Consider the following 22,571-nt stretch of genomic DNA (forward strand, 5'->3'; position numbering starts at 1 on the left):
GACTGATACATTGGTGGGTTCAGTTAGTAGTGAGGCTTCTGGGTCACTCTGGTGAGCATGACACATCTGATAAATGTACATCAGGTGGAGGAGGGAATGTCTGAGGCCTCTGGCTTTTTTCCACATCATGACAAGAGGGTCTACCAGAGATGAGGACTCAGCTGGCCCCAGGCTACATGTTGGGCATCTGAGATCACTTCTCCCTCAGCTACTGGAGATGCAGCAACAAAGCCAGGAAATGCAGGAGGAACTGACGGCCACACTGGACTGACTGTGAGGCTGTTGGATGGAGTCCCAAGCTTTCAGGCAGGTCAGCTATTGCCTGTCTTGCATGCTTTCCCAGGCAACAATGCAAAGGTGGTGTCTGCAGTGGAAAGGCTGGGGCAAGGACTTTTCACCATGAGTGGCAGGCTCCAAGCAAGGGCCAAATTACAGCAGGTCACAGCTGAGGGTCTCAATAGGCTTCTCAAGGTTCTGCAGCCCATGGCTGAGAGGCTCGAGAGCTTGTATGAGATTGAGCAGGACAGTGCTAAGGCATAGCGGGCTATGGCTGCAGCTCTGGAGAACATGCCATAGAGGGTCCTGGCTGAGACTGCAGAGTGTGACCCAGTCTCAGAGGGCACTTGCTGTGGCCATTGACAAGTGGCCCTTGACTCAGGTAGCCATTGCAGAGGGCTTGACCACTGTGGCTGGAATGCAGGTGGTCCTCCTGGCCTGGCAGGGCCAGATGACACTGGCTTCTGGAGCTCACTGCAGAAGCACTGTTGTCCCATGGAATGACATAAGGGCATCAGAAACCCCAAGGGAGGAGGAAGGGTTCAAACTCAAGCTAGGGCCTTCCAGTCAGGACACTGTGACCATGGCTACACCTTCTGACACTCCCCTTACTGACACTGTGGTATCTCAGGGGCAGCAGGATGAAGGTGGTATCATGGATACATCCCAGACACCTGGCAGCAAGCCAGGGCCCTCAAGCTCCAGGCCCTCCAGAAGGCATTGGCAATCGCATCACATGCCAAGGGGTGAGGTAGACAGCTGGCCCCCTCCACCTCCAACGCATCTTCTGTGGAGGCACAAAGACATAGTGGCAGGCCATGTAAGATTAGAAAGTTGTAGTTGACTAAGATGGCACCATTGAAGGGCTGCACTAGTTTGATAGATTTTTAAGCACCATACCATTTTCTGTTCACGTTTTTATATTAGCACTTACTATTTAGACATTTCTATTGTAAACGATAAATGTTTTTTCATCACCCACCTGTGATTTACATCCAACAGGGATGCTGTTACCCTGACTGTTGGCAGAGGGATCCTTCACGTTGATGTCAGCTGGGAAGGTCCCTCAATGCTGTGTCACTGATAAAATGAAGCCATTGGTTCTATAGAACCTGCAAGCGATTCCCTGCCCTCTCCCACCCCACCCGCCCCGAGACCCTGTACAGAGGTTCGCTGATCCCTGACCCACTACACAGATTGGGCTCAGGTGCCAAAGCTCAGATAGGAGTCAGACGAGTTTGCACCAGGGCATCATCATAATGCTGCTTAGCAAGTCATCATCACCTTCCTGCCTGCCAAAGAAACTCACTAACACAGCACACCCAAGCCCACCACTCTGGTGTTACAACGTTGCAGGAGATAGTAGGACTTCAGGTGGGTAGAACCCATGTGCAGTAACAGAGGCCCCTAGTAAGCGCTTGGTGATCAGGGCCTCCCTCACCACTCTTGCATACCTTGCTGCCAGCCCTCCAGCGTCTGGGTGGTGTTGCTCAGCATGTTCCTCCTCTTCCTGCCAGGCTGCCTCCACCCTAGTCACACCCAGCTGGTCAGCCTCCACACCCTCCTGCTCCTCCAAAAGGTCGCCTCTATGCTGAACCAGGCTGTGAAGGGCACAGCACACCACCACAATGCAGGAAGAAATCAGGGTGCTGTATTGTAGGGCCCTGCATTTTCAGGAGCCCTAAGCACCTCTTCACTATAGAGCGAATAGCAATATGGGTCTCATTATAGCAGGTCTCCGCCTCTGTCTTGATGCCTGTGCACAGGCGTCATCAGCCAAGTCTGAAGCAGGTACCCCATGTCACCCACCCTGCACCCTGGGCTCCTTCTCAAATGCGTCCAGTATATCTGAGCTCCTCAGAATTAAACTGTCATGCACACTGCAATGGCGGGGCAGGCTCGAAGGGCCAGATGGCCTACTCCTGCTCCTATTTCTTATGTTCTTATTATGTTCTTATGTCTGGCACAGACGTGCTGGATGTTCATCTTGTGGTCTCAAGACCATTGCACATTTAGGGAGTGGAATCCCTTTCTATTAATGAATCTTCGTGGATACCTGACCAGAGTCTTGAGGGTGATGTGGGTGCAGTCTATAGCCGTCTGCACATTAAGCAACCCTGCAGCCCAGGCTTCCTGCTGCACCTGGTCCAGGTGAAATTTGATATACTGGCCTAGACATACAGGGCATCCATGACCTTCTTGACACAGGTGTGCACAGCTGACTGTGAAATGCCATATACATCTCCACTGGGGGTCCAGAAGGAGGCAGTGGCATAAACATTCAGACAAGCTGTCAATTTGACAGCACCGAGGGTGCCAGGCCCTGTAACAAGCAGTACAGATGTTGCACTCTGTCCCCTTTCAGAGCCTGAGTCATAGGCAGCACACAGTGTCTGACATTTGTTCAAATCACACTTGTGTGCAGAACTGCTGGGTTCTCTGCTCCCTCCTCTGGGAGGATAGCAGCCATCTCCCTCTACTCCTGCAAGTGGTAAGGTGTGGGCCTCCAATGCATGCAATACTTCCTCTTGCTCCTCCTCAGCTCCAGTAGCAACGTAAAGAACAAAAAGATCAATCATTTATATTGCAAAAGCCATCTCAATCTGAAGGTTAAGGAAGGGATTTGGAGATGGAGAGGTTAAAGAACATTGCTTGCCCCCCAACCAGCACCAACACAACTGTGTCCCCCAGCAGCACCAACACAGCCCCCAACCCCCACCAACATAGCCCCCCACGCCGAGTAACACAGCCTCCCCAACCCCCAGCAATACAGACGCCCACCAACACAGCCCCATGTCCTCCACCAATGCAGCCCTCTTCCCCCACCAACACAGCCCCAATTTGATTAACAGTCTTCACATCCCCCACCAACAACACCAAATCCATTAACAGTCCTCCCATCCCCCACCAATTCAGCTCCAATTCCATTAACACAGTTTCTCCCCCCCCCCATCCTCTACCAACACAGCCCCCATCCCCCACCAATGCAGCCCTCCATCCCCCGCCACAGACCCCATTCCCCAACAACACAGGCCCCCTATCCCCTAGCAGCATAGCCTGTCCCCATCTTCCTCCCAGAATTCATACAGTAGTGAGCACAGACACTGCTGCTTGAAAAGTCCTGAGGCTGCAGCACTGTTATTTCAAAGGGCTTCCAGCACATCCCAACTGGAAGAGTGCTGCGTGCACTCGGACCCAGTAACTTCCATAGGACTCGAGGCCAATGCTGAGACGCGGGTCCGTGCTGCAATTCGGACATCGGTATCATGCTGAGCAACAGCCCCCCCGCCCCCCCACACGCAGAGCCCTCTTGACCTGAAAAACAAAGTGGCTGCCACAAAGGGACCCCTGTGAGCAGCATGGAGCCATCTGACAGTAGGCACTTACCTCCTCACTAACTCTCTGATGGAGTGCCAGAATCAGACTTTTATCAAACATGTCTGTTCCAGACTGATGCAGATTGGATGAACACAATGGTAAAGGCAGGCATGCTAATAAAGTGGAGCATGCAGCTTGTTAAGTGGATTAAAATACATGCAGAATTCTTTAAATTGATGTTGCTCCCATTTTGGGCAGGTTCCTGATAATCAAGACCAAAAAAAAAATCAGCATTAAGTGTGAACCGGCACGAAAACGGTACAGTTCATGTTACTTGCCTCACGCCCGACTTTACCAAATTTTCATGCTTGAAAATGAGCAGCGTGATGGTGAAATACCACCCTTGGTCTTTACATTTAGATCAGTGGCTCAAAAAAAAATGGCAGCAGTTCAAACTTGGAGAGTACATGAGTCAGAATGATAAATTACTAAAGATGTGAAAATAATCAATCCTGAACAACCAATAAGGACAACATGCCAATGGAAAGAAAAACATGCATCAACCTAATCACTCAAAACATTGCTGCAGAAAAAAGCCCCAGGTGACTGAAATTTTGGAAGTCCAAAATAATAGAGGCAACTAAATTATACAATTCACAGTAACATCATTAAATTGAACTCAACCCTAATTCTCTTTGTGCCTTTGAGTTTATTTGAAGGTCTTGGCCTGGCACAGAACTATGACTGAAATACTTTTGCTCAGAACTGAAGTTCTGATTAGATGAAGTTAAATCCTGCAGTCTGAGCATGTGACATGTGTACAGTTTCCTCAAAGCAATCTTTTGCCAGCTGAACTGTAACAATGCTTCTCCAGAGCCTCCATTACCATTGATTTGACTGTGTTTTTCTTCAAAATATTGAAGGGAGACACATGAAGATTTTTTATTTATGGAGGCGGTACTGATTACAGGATAGTAACAGCAAATTTGTTCCAATTTTTTTATAGTATTAATATTTTATAACCTAATTTTTAAGTAACGATCTTGCATGGAATTTTCCATTTTTGAAACTAAGTGCGGCAGTGGGTGGTTCCGCAGCATGCATCTTGCTGCTTGGAATGATGGGAAATTGTGCACTGGCAAGTATTTGTCTGAATCACCTGGCAGGTTTTGAGCTGATTCATCTTCCCTGCTGTGATTTGGTGGGGTCAAAGTTCCAGGCACCATATTTCAATGCCACTTGAGCACAAACATTTCACTCTCCAGCCGACTTGTCTCTAGGAAACTATTAGAAATGTCTGGCAGTAAGAATAAGGCTGCACATTACTTCAGCTACAATGCCATCCAGGCCTTGATAAGTGGAGTATAGGGATGTGCTTACACCAGGGAGTTCCTGGAAGCACACCAGCCTCATCCCAGCCTGGTAAACCATTGCAGAAGAGATCAGTGTGGCTGCCTAAACACTAATTACTGTAGGAAGAGGATGAATGATCTCATCTGTTCCCCAGGGTAAATCATCCTTCAGTTCTCTCTATTTCAATCTTTCATCCTGGCAGCATGTGTATAAGGGCTACTCTTCAGGGATCTCACACAACCTTCAGTGGGGGAACAAGCATCAGCACTGAATGTCTTCTGGAAATGTTCACATCTATCTTGCTGCTTATACTCCATCCTCATACTCTTCTGGGGATTGCTCACCACAAACGAGGCACACATTTTTCAACCTCAGCTCCACCACTTATATTCCATTCTGTTGTCTTCATTCAGGGCAAGCTGGCCCACAACATGCAGGGACAATCAGACTGGGGGGAGGAATAGGTGATGTAATTGCCCTCTGTTGAAATCACAGAGAAGAACAAGGATTGATCCTGTGGGCAAGTGAAGATTGATTGTCTCAATGTAGTACGGATCACATTTCTTACTGTTCCCAGATTGCCTCAACGCTCCAATTCAGATTCACTTGTATTTTTAATATGCAACTGTACCATCACTTTTGGTGCTTCATCATTATTACTTTGAGACCAACTTCGACAGTCTCTCTCTCACTTTGTTTCCCAGATATTTACCTGGAACCTCAATGTAAAGGAACAGCTCCCACCTGTTATTGCCTAGCTTCCCCCAGTAATACTGCATCCCATTGTTGTAGTCAACTTACCCACCCTCCCCTCTGAGCCTAAACACTGTTGACATGTCAATGCCCAAGTGGACCTCTGTCCTCCCCATCTAGCAGTTATGCAGTCACCTACACAGGAGGCCCCCTCCAAGAAAGCTTCACATAACCACTACCATCCTTTATGTTTTCCTCATATACAAACTGCAGATGCTTCCCAGAACCATTACTAACCCATCTGCAGACCAGTACAGAGCCAGGCAAGAAAATGAACCCAGCCTGCAAAAACACCCTGCACACCAAGATATGCATTATCCTACATGATCACAGAGCCTTTGCCCCTCCCTAGAGCAGGAGTACACAATGTGTGTGCTATGCATAGCCTTGCAGCATGGGCTGCTGCACCCCAGTGTTGTCTCTCCTGTGGATTGAACCCAAGAACAATCTTTACTTGCTCACTCCTGACTGACTATCAGCCCAAAAAAACGTCCCAACACTGACACCAACTTGTTGGTCCCAGACCAAGGACTTAGGCCTTCGAGAGTTGACCATTGCCCCTGTGGCTGAACACTACACTGGCTGTCTTCCCACCCAGCCCCCAGTGTTCATGAGTCAGAGTGACCCATCCCTTATGTACCACACTAACATTCTCCACCCATTCCCCCGCCTTCCTATTGTCTGCAAGCATCTATTCATACCTGTGCTATTCCATCTATCCTGCTAATGTTCTGGGATTCAAATCTCACCACAGCAGATGGTGAAATTTGAATTCAATAAAAAGAATATCTGGAATTAAGAATCTACTGATGACCATAAAACCATTGTCAATTGTTGAAAAAAATCCATTTCATTCACTAATGTCCTTTAGGGATGGGAATCTGCCATCCTTACTGGCTCTGACCTACATGTGACTCCAGAGCTACAGCAATGTGGTTGACTTTCAAATACCCTCTGAAATGCCCTAGCAAGCCATTCAATTGTATAAGCATTTCAAGGCAGCAGTTCACCATCACTTCTCAAGAGCAACAAGAGATGGACAATAAATGCTGGCCAGCCAGTGAAGCCTATAATCCCATGAATTAATTAAAAAACCCTTGTTTGTCAGATCAGTTTTCCCTGTTGGGCTCCAGCTTCCTATCCCTCAGTCTCCTATCTGCCTGCCATCATCCGCTTCCACTACCTCCTGGCAGAGCCTTCCTGCCCTCTGCCTTCTATTGTTACTCCTCCCCCCAACCCCTTTGAATGACTTCTTGCTCCTTTGTCTCTTAAGTGTCTTATCCTTCACTGTCTCACACCGCCCCCGCCCCCACCCCCACCCAAAATGCAGGTGTCTGTCTGAATGTTTAGCCCTGCCCAAGTACCACTGAAAGGTGCTGTCCTGGACAACAGAAGCAGCCATCAGGAGCAAACCACTCCACACCACCAGCAATTTGACATTCCACTGCATTGCAATGAGACTGATGCAGTGCTATGGCAGGTAGGCTATGAATGTAACACTCACCTGAAAATAATTAGGTGAAGTGATGCCTGACCACTGCATGCTGCCCTTTTTTTAAGCATTAATCAGACCAGTATGATTTGGCACTGGTATGGTGCAAGATTGAAAGGCTACATATGATTCTGCTGAGCACATGATTTAACGAGCAATCATGAAGTAGTAATGAATGTAAATGGTGTTCATGTCACTAGTCAGCAGGGAACCAGAGCCATCATTGGCCTGCCATTGGAAAAATTGCAAATATTTTGTGCTGGCAGATTCAATTTTTTGGCTCCTGCCAGATATTCCGCTCCTGTCCGCAACAAAATCTACCACAAGCAGGATGGAAAAATTTGGTGGATTTTTCCCTCAAAAAAATTCGAAGTGTCAAATGGGCAAGAAAACTAGGTTTACTCGCTGACTTCGAGTGGGGTAATTAGGAAGGCAGGGGGGTGGAGTCTCAGCTCACCTGGAAAGTCAACTGCTGAGCTCCAGGGGTGCCATTATGCAGGTGTCCCAATCTCTCAGTATACTGTACAGTCACTTCCTGTCACCCTCTCCCCCTGCCCCCCACCCCAGGAATGGCCCTATGATTGCTGCCCCAGCCAGTTGTCCCTCTTTATCCCTCTATTGCTGTCCCCACACCTCAAATCACCAACCCAATTCCCAAGTGACTGCCTCCACTCCCCAATTGCTGTCCCCATCAATCAGCACCCCCCTCCCCCCACTGCAGAGTTCCCCTTTGTCTCATGTCCTACAGACCTCTTCCCTAGTCAGGCTCTGCACCCTTGGGCCCCATTCCTGTGGCAGTCCCAGGGGGCCAGGCTGGGAGTGCCAGGGTACCCAGTGGGTGCCAGACTGGCACTTTCCCATGGGCATAGCCCAGCATTGCACCCAACCACCCAGGGGTTTTAATGGTTTCCGGTCTTACCAGCGAAGCCATCGCGTCTGGTCCCCATTGATGGGGACCATCTGTGATCCTCCCCAGAGAAGACCTTGACCAGCTAAGATAAGCAAGCCCAGATGATTGTGTCCGGGGCTCTTTAATGACACGTTAATCATCTCATTAATATTTAAATCAGCCTTGCACCTTTCTTGGGCATGAGGCTGATTTTACCAGCAAAATGGGGTCAACAAGATTCACAAGGTGAGAAACCGGATGTGAATCCAATTTTTCAGCTCTTACCCTACATTACTGGCTCGCCCTGCCAATCAACTGGCATAGCAAACTGATAAGATTGTACCCTTTATTTTAAAGCAGTAATCCCCAAAGCTTGAGAAAAATAATCACAGTTTGAATTTTGATAGAGTACTGATAATTTAGTTAGCTCTCCTTTTCTTAAGCCCATGTTTGAGGTTGGGAGGTGGGTGGGGGCGGGGAAGAGGTGTAATAGGTTGCCAGCTTAGAAAGTTAGTTAAATGTGTGCCAATACATTTGACTGTATAGCAATATCAAATCAGTCTACCACCAATGGCATTAGCAAAATAGTTGATAAGAAGAATAGTTTTACCAACTGTCCAAATGCTACTGCCCCTCAGTGCAAAAATAGGAAATTGTATTTTGTTTTATAGTACAGAATATTCCAGTGCCAAAGGATGCCATTTGGCCCATCCTACTTATGCTAGCTCTTTGAAAGAGCTATTTAGTTAGTCCCACTGTTTCCCCATAGCTCAGCAAATATTTCTTTTACAAGTAACTATTTAATTGTCAAAGAACAACACAGCACGGGAAACAGGCCCTTCGGCCCAACGAGCCCGCGCCGCCGTCCCACTGTCTCAGTGTCCTATTCGTGATTTTAGTCTACGCCTAATGTGCGAGGATCAGGGAGGTCCAATTTAGGGACAATTTAGTACCCAATCAATCAGCCTAAAAGCACATCTTTGGGGATGTGGGAGGAAACCGGAGCACCCGGAGGAAACCCACGCAACCACGGGGAGAACGTGCAAACTCCCACAGACACAGGCCCAAATCCATGTGTCCGCACAGCAACAGAGATAGTCTCTGAGCTGTCATGTTGCCCTCGAGATGGTCCAGTTTAAGCACACTAACGACATGAAGCAATAGGCAACTCCCGAAGCAACGTCCAAGAGCAGCCCACTACAACCTGCCGCATGCATGCCCCTTGCTGGACTTAAATGCCTTTAAAAGTTTTGAAAGTTACTATTGAATCTGCTTCCACCACTCTCACCATTTATATCAAAACATCATTCAGTTTTGTTACAATTGGGAAAGAATAAATTGGAAGTGACAAGGCACAACAGATAGATATAAATATTAAAGACTGATGCAGATGATCTAATCCTCTCTAACAGGATTAGTTATTCACATAAGATGGTTTAGGTGAACCATCAGTTGTGGTCAGTTGCTAGAAAACAAAATTAGAAGGACCTACAGTGGAGGTCTCTTGACACATGCAACAATCACCAGCATCAAGTCACGAAAAGACTTTCATTTTGAAAACCCCACTAAGTTTTGGATTCCACCAAGAAACTCCCCTACTCATTAACCTTTCTCCTGTTACGTTCATCAAATAGCTGTAGGCTTGGACTGTTGAGTGTCTTAGTTACATAGGATTCCAGTGGCATGACTACAAAGGATCTGTAGCTTCCCTAGTCCTTAATTTGCTTTCACTTCACAGGACAGTGTCTTTAACTAACATCATGCTACTTGTGTCAGTTTTCTTATTTGGAAGCACAGTGACTTGAGCCAAGATTTGGGTGCATGCCCAACCCAAAAATGTTTTAAATAGCACATTTTAAAATGTTTTAAATGAAGATGTTGGGCATGCATCCTGACGTTACTGCACACGCACGCAATATCTTGTTCTACGGGTGCAGGTGTGGATTGGCAGAGTGCTGGCCGAGAATCATGAAGTTAGTTGAGGGGGTTATTTCCTGAACTGACTGGCACATTACATTGCCTGTGCAATTTTAAGCTTGTCGCATGGACAACAAGATAGGTATACCAACTGTTTTTGCACTTTTTTCAAATGAGGGCAAGATAAAAGGGGCTGGAGCAAAGGCTGGCTGAGGAGTTAGGAGTTTCTAGGAATGAGTTGAGGTGATGTTTGTGTCTGGAGAGCATTTTTTTTCCTTTGATGAGTTCAGTGTAGAACTTGCAGGACATTCTCCAGTGCCAGGGGCCAGTTATTTAGATTTGCAAGCCTACAAATGGAGGGTATAGTATTTTCAGCAGAAAGCACCTCCTCCTGTGAGGAGGAGATAAAGACAGAGGAGGCCTAGTGATCACAGGTATCACCCTCAGGAAGAGGCGCTGGCACAGGTTCATCAGGGCCAGCAGGGAAAGCAAGGGGGACAACATCACAGAAGATACCACTACCCAGCTGCCAGGGTATACAGGCATCAAACAACTTGGTCATGACTGACCCATTTCTTGGGTGGTTATGGCTTTCAAAAGTATCTGCAATAGCCACCTGCCAAGTGGCTGGCCCAAAGATAGCCTGCACTTGTGTGTAGACACCCAATGTTTGTGACCGACAGTCACTGTAGCACTAAATTTTTATGCCTCCAGATCATTTCAGGGCTCTGAGTGATCTTAGTGGAGTCTCACTATCAGTTGCACATGGCTGTGTGAAGCTGGTGACTGACGCTTTGTTCAGACAGATAAGGATTTTCATTCATTTCAAAATGGACTAAGTCAGTCAGGCTGTGTGAACCAGAGGCTGCACCACAATTCCAGGGTTCTCTGCATACAAGGTGTCATTGATTCCACCCATCTGACCATCAAGGTGCCAACAGTTGCCTTTGTAAATAGGAAGGGTTTTCACTCCATGATAATCTGTGACCACAATACCCAGATTCTGCAAGTAAATGCAATGTAACTAGGCAGCTCCCACAATGCCTGCACACTGCCACTTGCAAGTGCCAAGACTCTTCACTGCTCCAGCTTCCCTCAACAGTTGATTCCCAGCAAGTGGTATTTGTTGAAAAAGGTGGCTGATTACACCTGGCAGATGCCTGAGGACAGATACAGTCATGCCATGTATCCACAAGGGCTATTATCTGCCTGAAATGGGAGTTGCTCATTGTTGTATGCTAGAAGCATCATAATTTTGTTCTCTCCAGGGTGAATCTCTGGATCACAAAGATCCTGATTCTGCTGCACCCATCTCAGATGAGGACACAACGTTAACTTGGATGCTAATCCTGTACTGCCAGGTGAAAGGAAGCCTGAAATCAGGAACCTTCAGGTAAACAAGGACATGGAGGCCTGGATTCAGTGCTCCTTTGGATAGTCTGGCATACCCTGCCCTCCCACAGAGTCCAAGGGCACCATCCCTATCCCAAACACCTCACACTTAACCACTCCACAAGCCCAGTTGCCTTAATAATAAAGGTTGATACCTGGAAGTCTATCCACAGCCATTTTTGATGCTAAAACCATTCTAGCGCACAGGATATTGATGACTTATGAGCAATAAGTCATTTATAAGAACAACAACAAAATAAAATGCAAACATCTAATTGGATCATCAACAGTACACACTGATAAAGAAAACAAAACCACTGTGTATATCCCTGGTTGTGCTTCAGCTTAAGTTTGTGAATGCTATATCTACGTGCACCCCACCCCCCGCAAGAGGAAACCCAGAGATGACAGGTAGTTCGTTCGACATTGTGAGGGGCGTCCTCACTTCCCTGCTCGCCAGTGAAGGATATGCAACCATCTGAGAGATAGGTTGCTGCATCGTTTTGTCACAGTAGTGACCTCCTGAGGACTTATAGGTCCAATTGCAACTCCAGGAATGCCTCATTCCATTTCTGGAGCTGTCTGACCATGAGGGTCACCACTCTGAATTGATGAGGTTGTGCCCTCAGTAAATTGTCAACGTAGCGCTCATGCACCATAGAAACTTGTCCATGCAAGGAACGTGGCACATCATCTATGCATTCCCCTGGACATCCAGCAGTTTCCACCTTATTGATGACTCCAGAAGCTCATCATCTTCCATGAACTTATGGTTCTTGTCTCCAGCAGTCCTGATTGCTGGTGGCCTGGGCACTTCCTGCTTCCATTATCTGCAGGAGTGAGCATTATGTGACCTCTCTGCTGTGCAGTACCAACTCATCTGACATGGTAATGACCTCTGATAGTAATTGCACTAATTCTTGATGCTGAGATATGGGAAGCGATTCTCCCACCAATTCAGTATTTTTGGGAAAGTTGTTTTAGATTGCGACAGTTCAGCTTCTCACCTGAATCTCCAGTGTGCACTGAAGAGGTCCCAGATGTAAATCTCATTAAAAACCAAGGGGGCAGGGCCTATTTGCACCAGAGTTTGATAGTTCTGGAGTTCAGCACATGCGTAGTGGCCCCAAACTATCAAACTCCTGATTGCTGGCTAGCCCAGGACCCCTGCAGTGGTGCCCCTTCAAATCCCCGCAGCCTGATCTTGGCCCCCACAATAATTCCTGGGCCAGCCCTGACCCTTCCCCCCCACCACCATGCTGGGGTGCCCTGATGCCCAGGCCCCACCCTTCAGCAGTGGTGATTCTCCCCACTCCCTCACCCTGGCAGATCTCCCCAGAGGCAGACCCCCCCCTCCAGCACACCAGCCCCAATTGCTGCCCTCCCTCTGGCCCAGACTGATCCTCTCTGCAGAGTGTCAGCAGGAGCCCCCCCACCCAACCGATTATCCTAGGCCCTGCCCACAATAGACCACACCCCTTTGGCACTACCCAATGTCAAGAGGGGTTTGGGAACAGCATAGAATGACAGATTATTCTCATTGACGGCATAGACCCAACACCACCCCAATCTGTCACTTGGGCCAGAACCCCCACTTGTGGGAGCTGGCAACACCATACAATGCATGGTGCCATGCATGGCCCAATTAGGATTGCATGAGATTCCCATTATAACAAATGCTGGCACAGATTATGCAACTCAGTGTGCAGCTTTGGGCAATGAGCACCCTTGAGCCATTGCTATGTGTGCAACTTCAGCATCTGTGACAGACATGTGTTGCTGCTCCATGTCACAGGGCAGGGACAGACTGCAAATAAGCACCAGATGTGTGCCCAATGACAGCAGATTCCATGCAGTCCATCTCTGAACTTCCTCATCCCAGCCTGGAACAGCAGCTGCTTCATCTGGTTAGGGCCAGAGTCAGCACAAGACACACTCCTTCCCAATCCCAGAACACCAGCACTTAGTTGTGTTCTTGACCACAGGAAGAGGAGGAGCAGCGAGGTGGGCATCCCACCATATGAAGAGCTGGAGGAAAGTTGGCAGGCAGCGATAGCAAGTGTCCGGCAAGGAAGGACAGCAAGGGATGCCTTGATTGCAGCCCACTTCACCCAGCTACTGCTGTGCATTGAGGGGGGTGCAACATCCACCATACGCCAGGAGCAAGTGCAGCAGCTATTCCCCCTCCAAACCAATCTGTACCCTCAAACCACCACATCACCCTTCCCTGTGCCTGTCATTCCACCACCAGATCCCCCAAAAACATTCAACCCTATTAATGTGCCTGGCCTGGCAATGGTTGTGAGACTTGGTTGAAGGCTGGAGGGTCATGACGACTTGCTGTTGTGCACACTGGGATCCTGCCACTGGTGCCACTGACTCCTACTTGTACTCTGAATGTACGCTGCCACCCTGGCCCATGTAGCTATAAGGGTTGGGGACACTTGCACCAAGGGTCTGGTGGATGTTTGCGAAGGTAGGGCAGGCATTCCGAAACATGTGGCTGAATTTACAAGGCTCAGACAGTGCCGCTGTTTGGAGTCGGGATCACTGAGTTGTTGGGGGGGGGGGGGGGGAGGGGGTGGGGGGAGACACACAGAAGAGAATCAGAGACACATTAGTCACTGTGTGATGTGCAATTAACAGTTTATTGTGCTCTTAACATAAAATGATCAAACCCTGACGAATGCTGACCTTTACCCATTCCCTGTAGTTGCCAGTGATGCCCTTGTGGATGCCCCCTGGATGGCTGGGACCTAGGCATCTTGTGGATGGCACTGTTTTGGTGCTACCCTGTTCATCTCACTGGCCCTGAGATGCCCTGGTGTAAGGAAGGGTGGGGGTGGGGGGGGTGGGGTGCGGTGGTGAAACCAGAAGGTCTCAGGACATCTGAGATCTCCTGAGTGGAAGACCCTGGCATGGGCTCAAGCCCTTCCTCCTCCTTTGGGGTGCCCAGAGCTCTCCATGGGTTGCCAGGGTAGCAGAAGCTCTGGCATCACCTGGCTCTGCCAATCCTGGAGGCTTGGATGCATCTGCCCCGTGATGTGTGATCCCTCACCCCTGGGCCTCAGACTTGGCCTAGCTCTGGAGCCCCTCCACTACAGCATTCTGTGAGCAAGTCAGGCTCTGGAGCCCCTCAGCAGTAACCCTCTGAGCCTGGGCTATGTTGTCAACACTCAGTCACAACCTGCTGTGTCTCCAGAATGCCAGCGAGGGACCCAGCCATGGAAACTACATGCCCCGACACCCATGGCCATCAAACATTGTGCCTCCTGAATGCAAGAACTCATTCAGTCGTGGCCCATTGTGTCCTGTCACTCATGAGACACACACCTGAGCCAGACTTTCCACTGCAGTCACCACCCTTGCAGTGTTGGGCTGGGTCTCATGCTGTGTCAGCACCACCTCCTGCAACAGCACTCTGCTCGACTCCCCAAACAGCCTTGCAGTCACAGCATCGTTGCTGACAGCCCTTCCACAGCTCCCCAGGATTCCTGATGCATCTCCACCAATCTTGGAGGAACAAACCCAGAAGTTGCCTTGGGGACAGCTGAATCCTGGCCTCCAGCAGACCTCCGTGTGCTAAGCCCTCCACCCAATGTGCATCAGCAGCAGTGATGTGCTCACCATTTTGTGACCCAGAAGCCTCAACAATAATGTACCCACCGTGGTGATCATCCTTGTGATGTTGGGGGTGTGGTACATGCTGGTGACGCTTTAGTGCTGCTGCTCTCAGAGTGCCTCCCTCCAAGATATCATCCAGGGAGTCGTGTGCAGTTTGTTCCTGAGCAGCAGGGGCTACAGCAACAGACAAAGGGCTGGGTTCCTCTGGGTCCAGAGCTGTAAAAATATACACACATTAGGGGGAGGGAGGCAAAACATTCCATGCAGTTAACTTACTTAGAGGAGGACTAAGGCTGAGGGTGTGCTTCCACTCACTTGCATGCCATACACCAACCTGGTTGTCAGTGACCATTCAGGATGGCCCATTACCCCATGCCAGTTCCATGGCATGCTCCTCCATGTTAGTCAACTGCTGCAGGTCAGGCACACTACCACCAGTCAGTGTCATTTCCCATGCATTGTGAATGTTCTTTTCCTGTGGGAACATAAGGTGAATAGCAAGCATTAACATATTGCAGTGCATGGTGCACAATGTGTGTCTGTGTTTCAGGTGTTGTGCTGACAGTTTCAGAGAAACTGAAGGATGAGGGGAAGGGTCACTTGTTGTATACCCTTCAGGTGTCTAAGCAGGGCTGGAGATCCATGCCAAGCATATGCAGGGTTCCATGCAGTTCCACACTTGCTGCTCACAGAAGGTCATACATTTTTTTGTGACACTGCCTGTCAGAGCATGGTGTCAGGCTCCTGGCATTCACTGCTTCTGCCACCTCCTACCACAATGCTATGGCAGATGCACCCATTGGGTAAGGGCCCTGGCCACAGAACAGACAACAATGCTATCCTCCACAGCATCCAGCATGTGCTCCTGGTCAGCCTCTGAAAATGGGAGCAGGTTTCTACACAGCCATCTTTGTGGTGTGATTAACTGTGTCTATTCTTGCAGCTTATATATAGCTCTGGCTTATTAGGAGGTGCACTGAGTGTGGCCAGTCAAGGGCCCATTGATAACAAATGCTTGTGAGAGATTTTGAAGGCTGCATTCAGCTGAGTGTCATTCATCCCTTGGGGAACTGATTGGCTGCCATTCAATAGGCTGCTGTGTCCAGGGGGATGCAATACTCAGGGCTCCTAATCAATAAGCTGCTGTGTCCGGGTGGGGTGCAATACTCAAGGCTCCCATTCAAGAGAGGGAATGATTGCAAACTGGGGTTCTGCATGTCAGGACAACGCTAGTTCTCTGCAGGGCAGCAATGAGGATAATATGTTCAAGAGATGAAGAGATTGGGTACCTGCATTATTCGGACCCATGGGGGCATGAGGTGAGCAGGCAGCCATGTCTGTGTGTGGGGAGAAATGGGGAGTGGGGCAGCGATGAGGTCAATGGTGTCTGTGTGGGAGGGTTGTGGGTGCCAGCAATAAGGCCAGTGATGTCTCCCTGTTGGGGAGTTGTGGCTGCCAGTGTGAGGGGGTGGGAGAATCGCCACTGCTGTACATCAGGGTATTCCTGGACACGGAGTGTCAGGGCTGCCCAGGAATTGCTGTGGGGGCTATGATCATGCCACTGGGGGGGTTGGAGGAGCAACACTGCGGGGATGCCAGCAAATGGGGAGACTGACAGATTGGGACCACTGCACATATGCAGAGTTCTTGAACTGTCAGACTCTGGCCTGAATAAGCCCCACTCCCTGGATTTTAATGATATTCACGACTAGGACCTCTGCAGAGCACAGAGTGTGAGGATTCAGGTGAGAAGCTGAACTGACAAAACAGTCAGGATCTGGAATCGTTTTTCCTCTAATTCAGTGCTTTTGAGAGAATTGCGGGCAATTCTTATCACACAGAGTCAATTTTCAACACATGCTGTCCAGTGTGATTGGTCTCAGTTGCTTTGAAGTGTCTCCACAATTGGTGCATAACTGAGGTCATTTTGAGGAATGTGATACCCATACATCATTGTCATGAATCAGCCCACTGGGCTTTTACCATCTTCCAATAAGCCAACCTCTCTGTGACTGGACACCTCACTTTCATGCTCACACTCAAGTTCCAGGGCATTCAGCTCATGGCTAGCGAGTAACGCCAGGTTTGGCACTGCGCCTCTGGTGGTTTGTCTCCCAGTTGTGGCGGCTACATTTCTCCTGCAACTAAGTACAGAGCTTCATTGAGTACTCAGCCCTCCAGCTCCAGTATCATACCATGCTGGCTCCCAACTCAGATCACCCCGAGACCCCAGAGAACTTCAGATCACCCCTTTGATGGACCCAGAGCTTCAGATTCATCTCTCCAGCCTGGAGACGCATGGGAAGATATGTGCTCTTAGAATATCTAAAACCTACATGCTTAATTGCAATTATGGTCAGGCAGCTTTATTCTGTTCTTCATACTGGCCAATACCCACTCAGAACTCACCTGTGCTGAGCAGAAAAGGTCATTGAACTTTTTTTTCTGCACTTGATTGAGATGTGCCAAATCTGGCATGCCTGTTGTCCTCAGCTGCTGCTTCTGTCCAAGCCTTCTTTGATAGGTGTGGTGGTATCAGCCCTGGGGATTAGGATGTTCCTCCTGTCTGACACCATCTCCAGTAGACTCATACAGTTGTCTGAGAAACAAGGGGCTTGCTGACCATTGGAACTCCCCTCCCGCCTGGTGTGCCTTCCAACAGATGACATTTTGAATCCTCTGGTTTCTTCAGTGGCCTCAGCACACTACCTTTAAACTTCATAGCATGTTGTAATTGGACGAAGCACCTGTCATATGCTGACCCAAGCTGATCCTACTCACCCAATGTGACCACGATTCATGCTGCTGCCACTTAAGTGAACAGGTTAAAGGGGTTAAATGGCCAATTTGTGTTAATATGTTCCCATATAGTGCCTTTAACAAAATTCACCCAAGGTGCTTCTATAAAACAGGGTGCAATTGCTTGCTTTCAGAGTTGAAGATGGAGAAACTATAGAGAAAGAAACTTAAGTCTCTGTGATTCTTTTTATACTTATCTACATTGCAGCAGCAGGTATGCTTCAGTGATTATTTCACTAGCTGTAAAGCAACTGGGTGGGTTGGCCAGAAAATGGTATCTGTTACAAGAAAACCTGTTCTGAGGTTATGAAAAACACTAAATAAATGCAAGTTCTTTCTTTCAGTGTCCTTTGGTTTCCCTGCGACAGATGCCATTTTCTGGGCCAAGCACCCACCCAGTTCCCAGGGCTCTGTTGACCTCACTCAGAGATGTACAGAAGCACCCATTGAATGTTCACATCATGAACCTTCACCTATTAAATTACCTCAAAATGAAAAGTTAAATGCAAGTGCTTTCCATGTGGCAAAAAGGGTGTAATATCATTATTGACATGACTCAGGAATCTATTTGCCACTCAATACCTTTACCAACTGCTGTGTTACTAACCTGTGTTTCAGAACTTACAGTTAAATATGTAAGGTCCACCAACAGCAAATATTATTCAGTCACAGAATCCCAGAGCACTGGAGGCCATGACTGGACCCATTGTGTTTGTGCCACCTCTTTGAAAGAGATTCCAGTAATTCCCACCCCCCTCTGCTCTTTTCTCATAGTACTGCAATTTATTTATTTTCAAGTTTTTAATTTTTAAAGTATTTTATTGATTTAGTATTGCAAGGAGGTTTACATTAACACTGCAACAAAGTCATTGTGAAATTCCCATAGAAGCTACACTCTGGCACATGTACAGGTATCCTGAGGGAGAATTTAGCATGGCCAGTGCATCTAACCAGCATGTCTTTCAGACTGTGGAAGGAAACCAGAACACCCGGAGGAAATCCATGCAGACACAGGGAGACCGTGCAAACTCCACATAGACGATGACCCCAGTTCCTTAACGCTGTGAGATATCAGTGCTAACCACTGTGCCACCGTACTGCTAGTTTATTTAATTATAGTTTTTAAAATTACTGTTGAAATTACTGTTGAATCCACAACCCTTTCAGGTAGATCATTTCACACCATAACATCTAAATTAACATCTCCCCCTTGATTTTTATGCTGATTATCTTAAATTGCTATTTTCTGGTTATTGGCCAAAAAATCCCAAAACAATTCTAAGCCCCAACTTGCGGCAAAATGGGAAAAATCCTCCTGGTTTTTTTTCAGCACAATTTTCAGAATGAATCTCCAACAGTCTGAGCACTACAGAGTGTCCTAGCATGATTCACTCTAAAAATCAGAGGGTGAGGCCTATTTCCGCCAAAGAGGCCAGCAGCAAAGCACTGAGCGGGCCATTGCGCGTGCGCTGATCTGTCAGAGCGGAGATCAGCACATGTGCAGTGTCTTCCCCCCCTCCCCCCCCCCATTGCTGGCCTACAGATCGCTGGTCAGCCCAGTCTCTGGCCAGGCCTGCAACCCCCCCATCACTGGCCTTCCATACACCCCAAGCCCCCCTGATTGCTTGCCTCCCAGATCTCCCCAGGCCAACCCTGATGCACCCCCCTCGCTTCATGCCTCTCACCAAGCCAGCCCCATTCTCCCTATCTCTCCCCCCCTCCCCCCCCCCCCCAGATTGTCCACCCCTCCAGTAGCCCCCCCCAACAGCCCTTACCCCCACTCCTAGACAGCCAGCCCTGATCGCCCTCACTCACCCACCAATCCCAAGTTTAGAGTGGCAGCAGGTTTCCCCCCCCCACCAAACCATTGAGCCTCCCCTCCAAAGACCCTGTCTCAGTATGCTGCACCTGCTAGGCACTGCCTGATGCCCAGTGGGCAAGGTTCCCCTTGGGCTTTGCCAGGTGGCTAGGCTGGCACTGCCAAAGGAACACCCTCCTTATAAAACACAAGTTCAGCATCAACTGGAGCATTGTGTCTAATTTCATGTCCCATACTTTAGGAAACGTGAAGGTTTAGAGACGGTGCATACAAGATTTACAAGAATGGTTCCATGGATTTGGGACTTCAGTTACATGGGTAGATTGCAGATGCTGGGATTGGTTAAGAGAAAATTTGATGAAGGTGTTCAAAATCATGAGGGGTTCAGAGAGAGAATAGATATGGAGAAACTGCTCCCATCAGAGGAAGGATCACAAACCAGAGGACAGATTTGAGATGATTGGCAAAAGAACCAAAGGTGACATGGGAAACCTTTTTATCGCTGAGTGATTATAATCACTGTGAGTGATTATCATCTGGAATGCATTGCTGAGTGTGATGGAGGTAAATTCAATTGAAGCTTTCAAAAGAAAATTGGATAAATACCAAAGGGAAAATACTTGCAGGGCTACAGAGACCAGGGGTGTAATACTAGTTAAATTGCTCTACAAAGAGCTGTCAGGGGCTTAACAAACCAAATAGCCTTCTCCTTTGTTGTAACCATTTTATGATTTTTCGGTCTCTCCAAATAACTGAAGATCCATTGCTTTTTACAAAATCCTATAAATATTCATTTCAAAAGTGATGTTGCACTGTTCACACTCTCTGGTAACTCTGCAGTGCCAAACCTTTCTCCAAACCTTGTGAAAAGAATAAGGATGCTTAAATTTAGTGACAATTCTTCGTGAATCGTTCTTATTTTAATTCACCGACAGGAGCCCTTCAGTGTGTATGATCAGCTGAGCAAATACAGCTACAGACAGCAACATTGTGGAGTTGGGGAGTCAAATGGCCATGAGAGACACATGACATAAAAATAACTGCAGACAGTTTAGTGCCTTATGCAGAGTCCCTATAGAAAGCCAGCTTCTGTCATAGTTGCAAATATCGGTTGGTCCTGTGCTCTGCAAGCTCTCTCCCACATAGTTTTCGTCTCCCAAGGTAGATGTTGTAGAGCTAAGTCTTTCAGCATGTGCTGTGAAAAAAAACAATGTCTTTTTCTAAATTATCAGAACAGATCTCTTTCTCTCTCTTGTGTTTATGAAATGGAGGTTGATCCCCTCTCTGCAAGTTAACACCTAATCACTCAGAGAGGTGCCTCACTTTATAATCTGTTAGAAGTGTGTGAGAACTAGTGTGAACTGCTCTTCAGCAACTTTTAGTGGTCAAATCAAAATAACTACCCGAGACTCTGTAAAATCCACAAGTAATTATTTATGTAATTAACACTAAACAGGTTAACTAAACTATTAACAAACCAAATAAAACACTGTTCTATTGGAATGCTGTTTTGATAAATACAATTCCCACTTATTATTGCCTTGGCAACACTTCGGCTTTTGATTCAATGTAACAATCTGTGTGATGCATAAGCACCTACATCTCTTTTTTTCTAAACTCTTAAGTCCCGAAAAAGCACTACCTTTTTAACAATTTTACAAACATGAACTTCACAACACTTGTGAATACTTTTCCTTTTCTCACTACACACCAACACACACATATAAGAAGCTGTAAAGTCTTGCAACTAATTTTAATTTTTAAAAATACAGTGGGTTTTTTTTCACTAACAGGATGGGAAGAAAGGAAGGCTGTCTGTTAATCAGCAATTTATCAATTATTTCAGAAAACATTGCACATAATAACTCTGTAGTGTAACTTCTAGTGCTGAAGTATCCCATACAGTAAAAATGGCCACTGACATTTCTGATCGAGTTAGATTTTCCACCAATTTAGATACAACTTTTTTTTGCTATCTCAGCTAGTCATTTAAAAACTCTCATTGCCTTAACAGTGTTCAGTGCATCACTGGCAGCCTAGCCTTTAGTTGTTTTGACTCTAAACTCTGGAATTCCCTCACAAATCCTCACTGCCAATTTACCTCCACCTGAGGGGTGATCTGATTAAGGTGTTTAAAATGTGCAAAAGGTTATAAGAGTAGATACAAAGAGACCATTTCTTCCTCCGTGAGAGGAATGAAGAACAAGGCACTTGATCTAAAAATTAGAATTGTGGGCCATCTAGGAGGGAACTCAGGAGGCACTTTTTTGTTCAAAAGATAATGTAAGAGAAATCTCCTCCCAAAAGCTGTGATGCTGGAATGATTGGAGCTTTCAATATTGATATTAATTTTTTTTGTTGAGTATGATATCAAGAGATATAGAGCCTAGACTGGCAAATGAATGGTAGCATATGCTTGAAGGCTGAATGGCTAGCTAGAGATACTTGGCTCACAGATGGTACTCAATGTTGTAGTGAGAAAATTGTTGTTTCAAGTCCCATTCAAGGCTTCAATAACTAATCTTAGTTGACACTCCAGAGCAATATTGAGGCAAGACTTCATAGTTGGAAATGCTGTCTTTTAAATGAGACACCAAATATCTGCTCATTTCAGTGGTTCAGCTGGATGTTAAAGATCTTAATATCATAAGAATGGTCAGCATGTCCAGTCTTCTGGTAAATATTTTTCTCCAGTTCAACACCACCAAATAAATTGGTCATTTATCCTATAGCTATTTGTGGTATGTTGCTATGTGCAACATGGCTGCCATAGTTGCCCACAAAGCAACAGTCTCTTTTAAGTGATTTGGTCTACACTAAGCCCCAGAGTAAGAACATTCTTGTCATTCTTTTATAATGTAAAAAAAGATATTCTGCTATTAATGACTTAACAGGAGATTTGTGAAGCACCGATTCTGAGGGAGTCACTGGGTAATAGA

The sequence above is a fragment of the Carcharhinus amblyrhynchos genome, chromosome 18 (genome assembly GCF_965287045.1).
Source record: "Carcharhinus amblyrhynchos chromosome 18, sCarAmb.v2.hapA, whole genome shotgun sequence".
Lineage (NCBI taxonomy): Eukaryota > Metazoa > Chordata > Chondrichthyes > Carcharhiniformes > Carcharhinidae > Carcharhinus > Carcharhinus amblyrhynchos.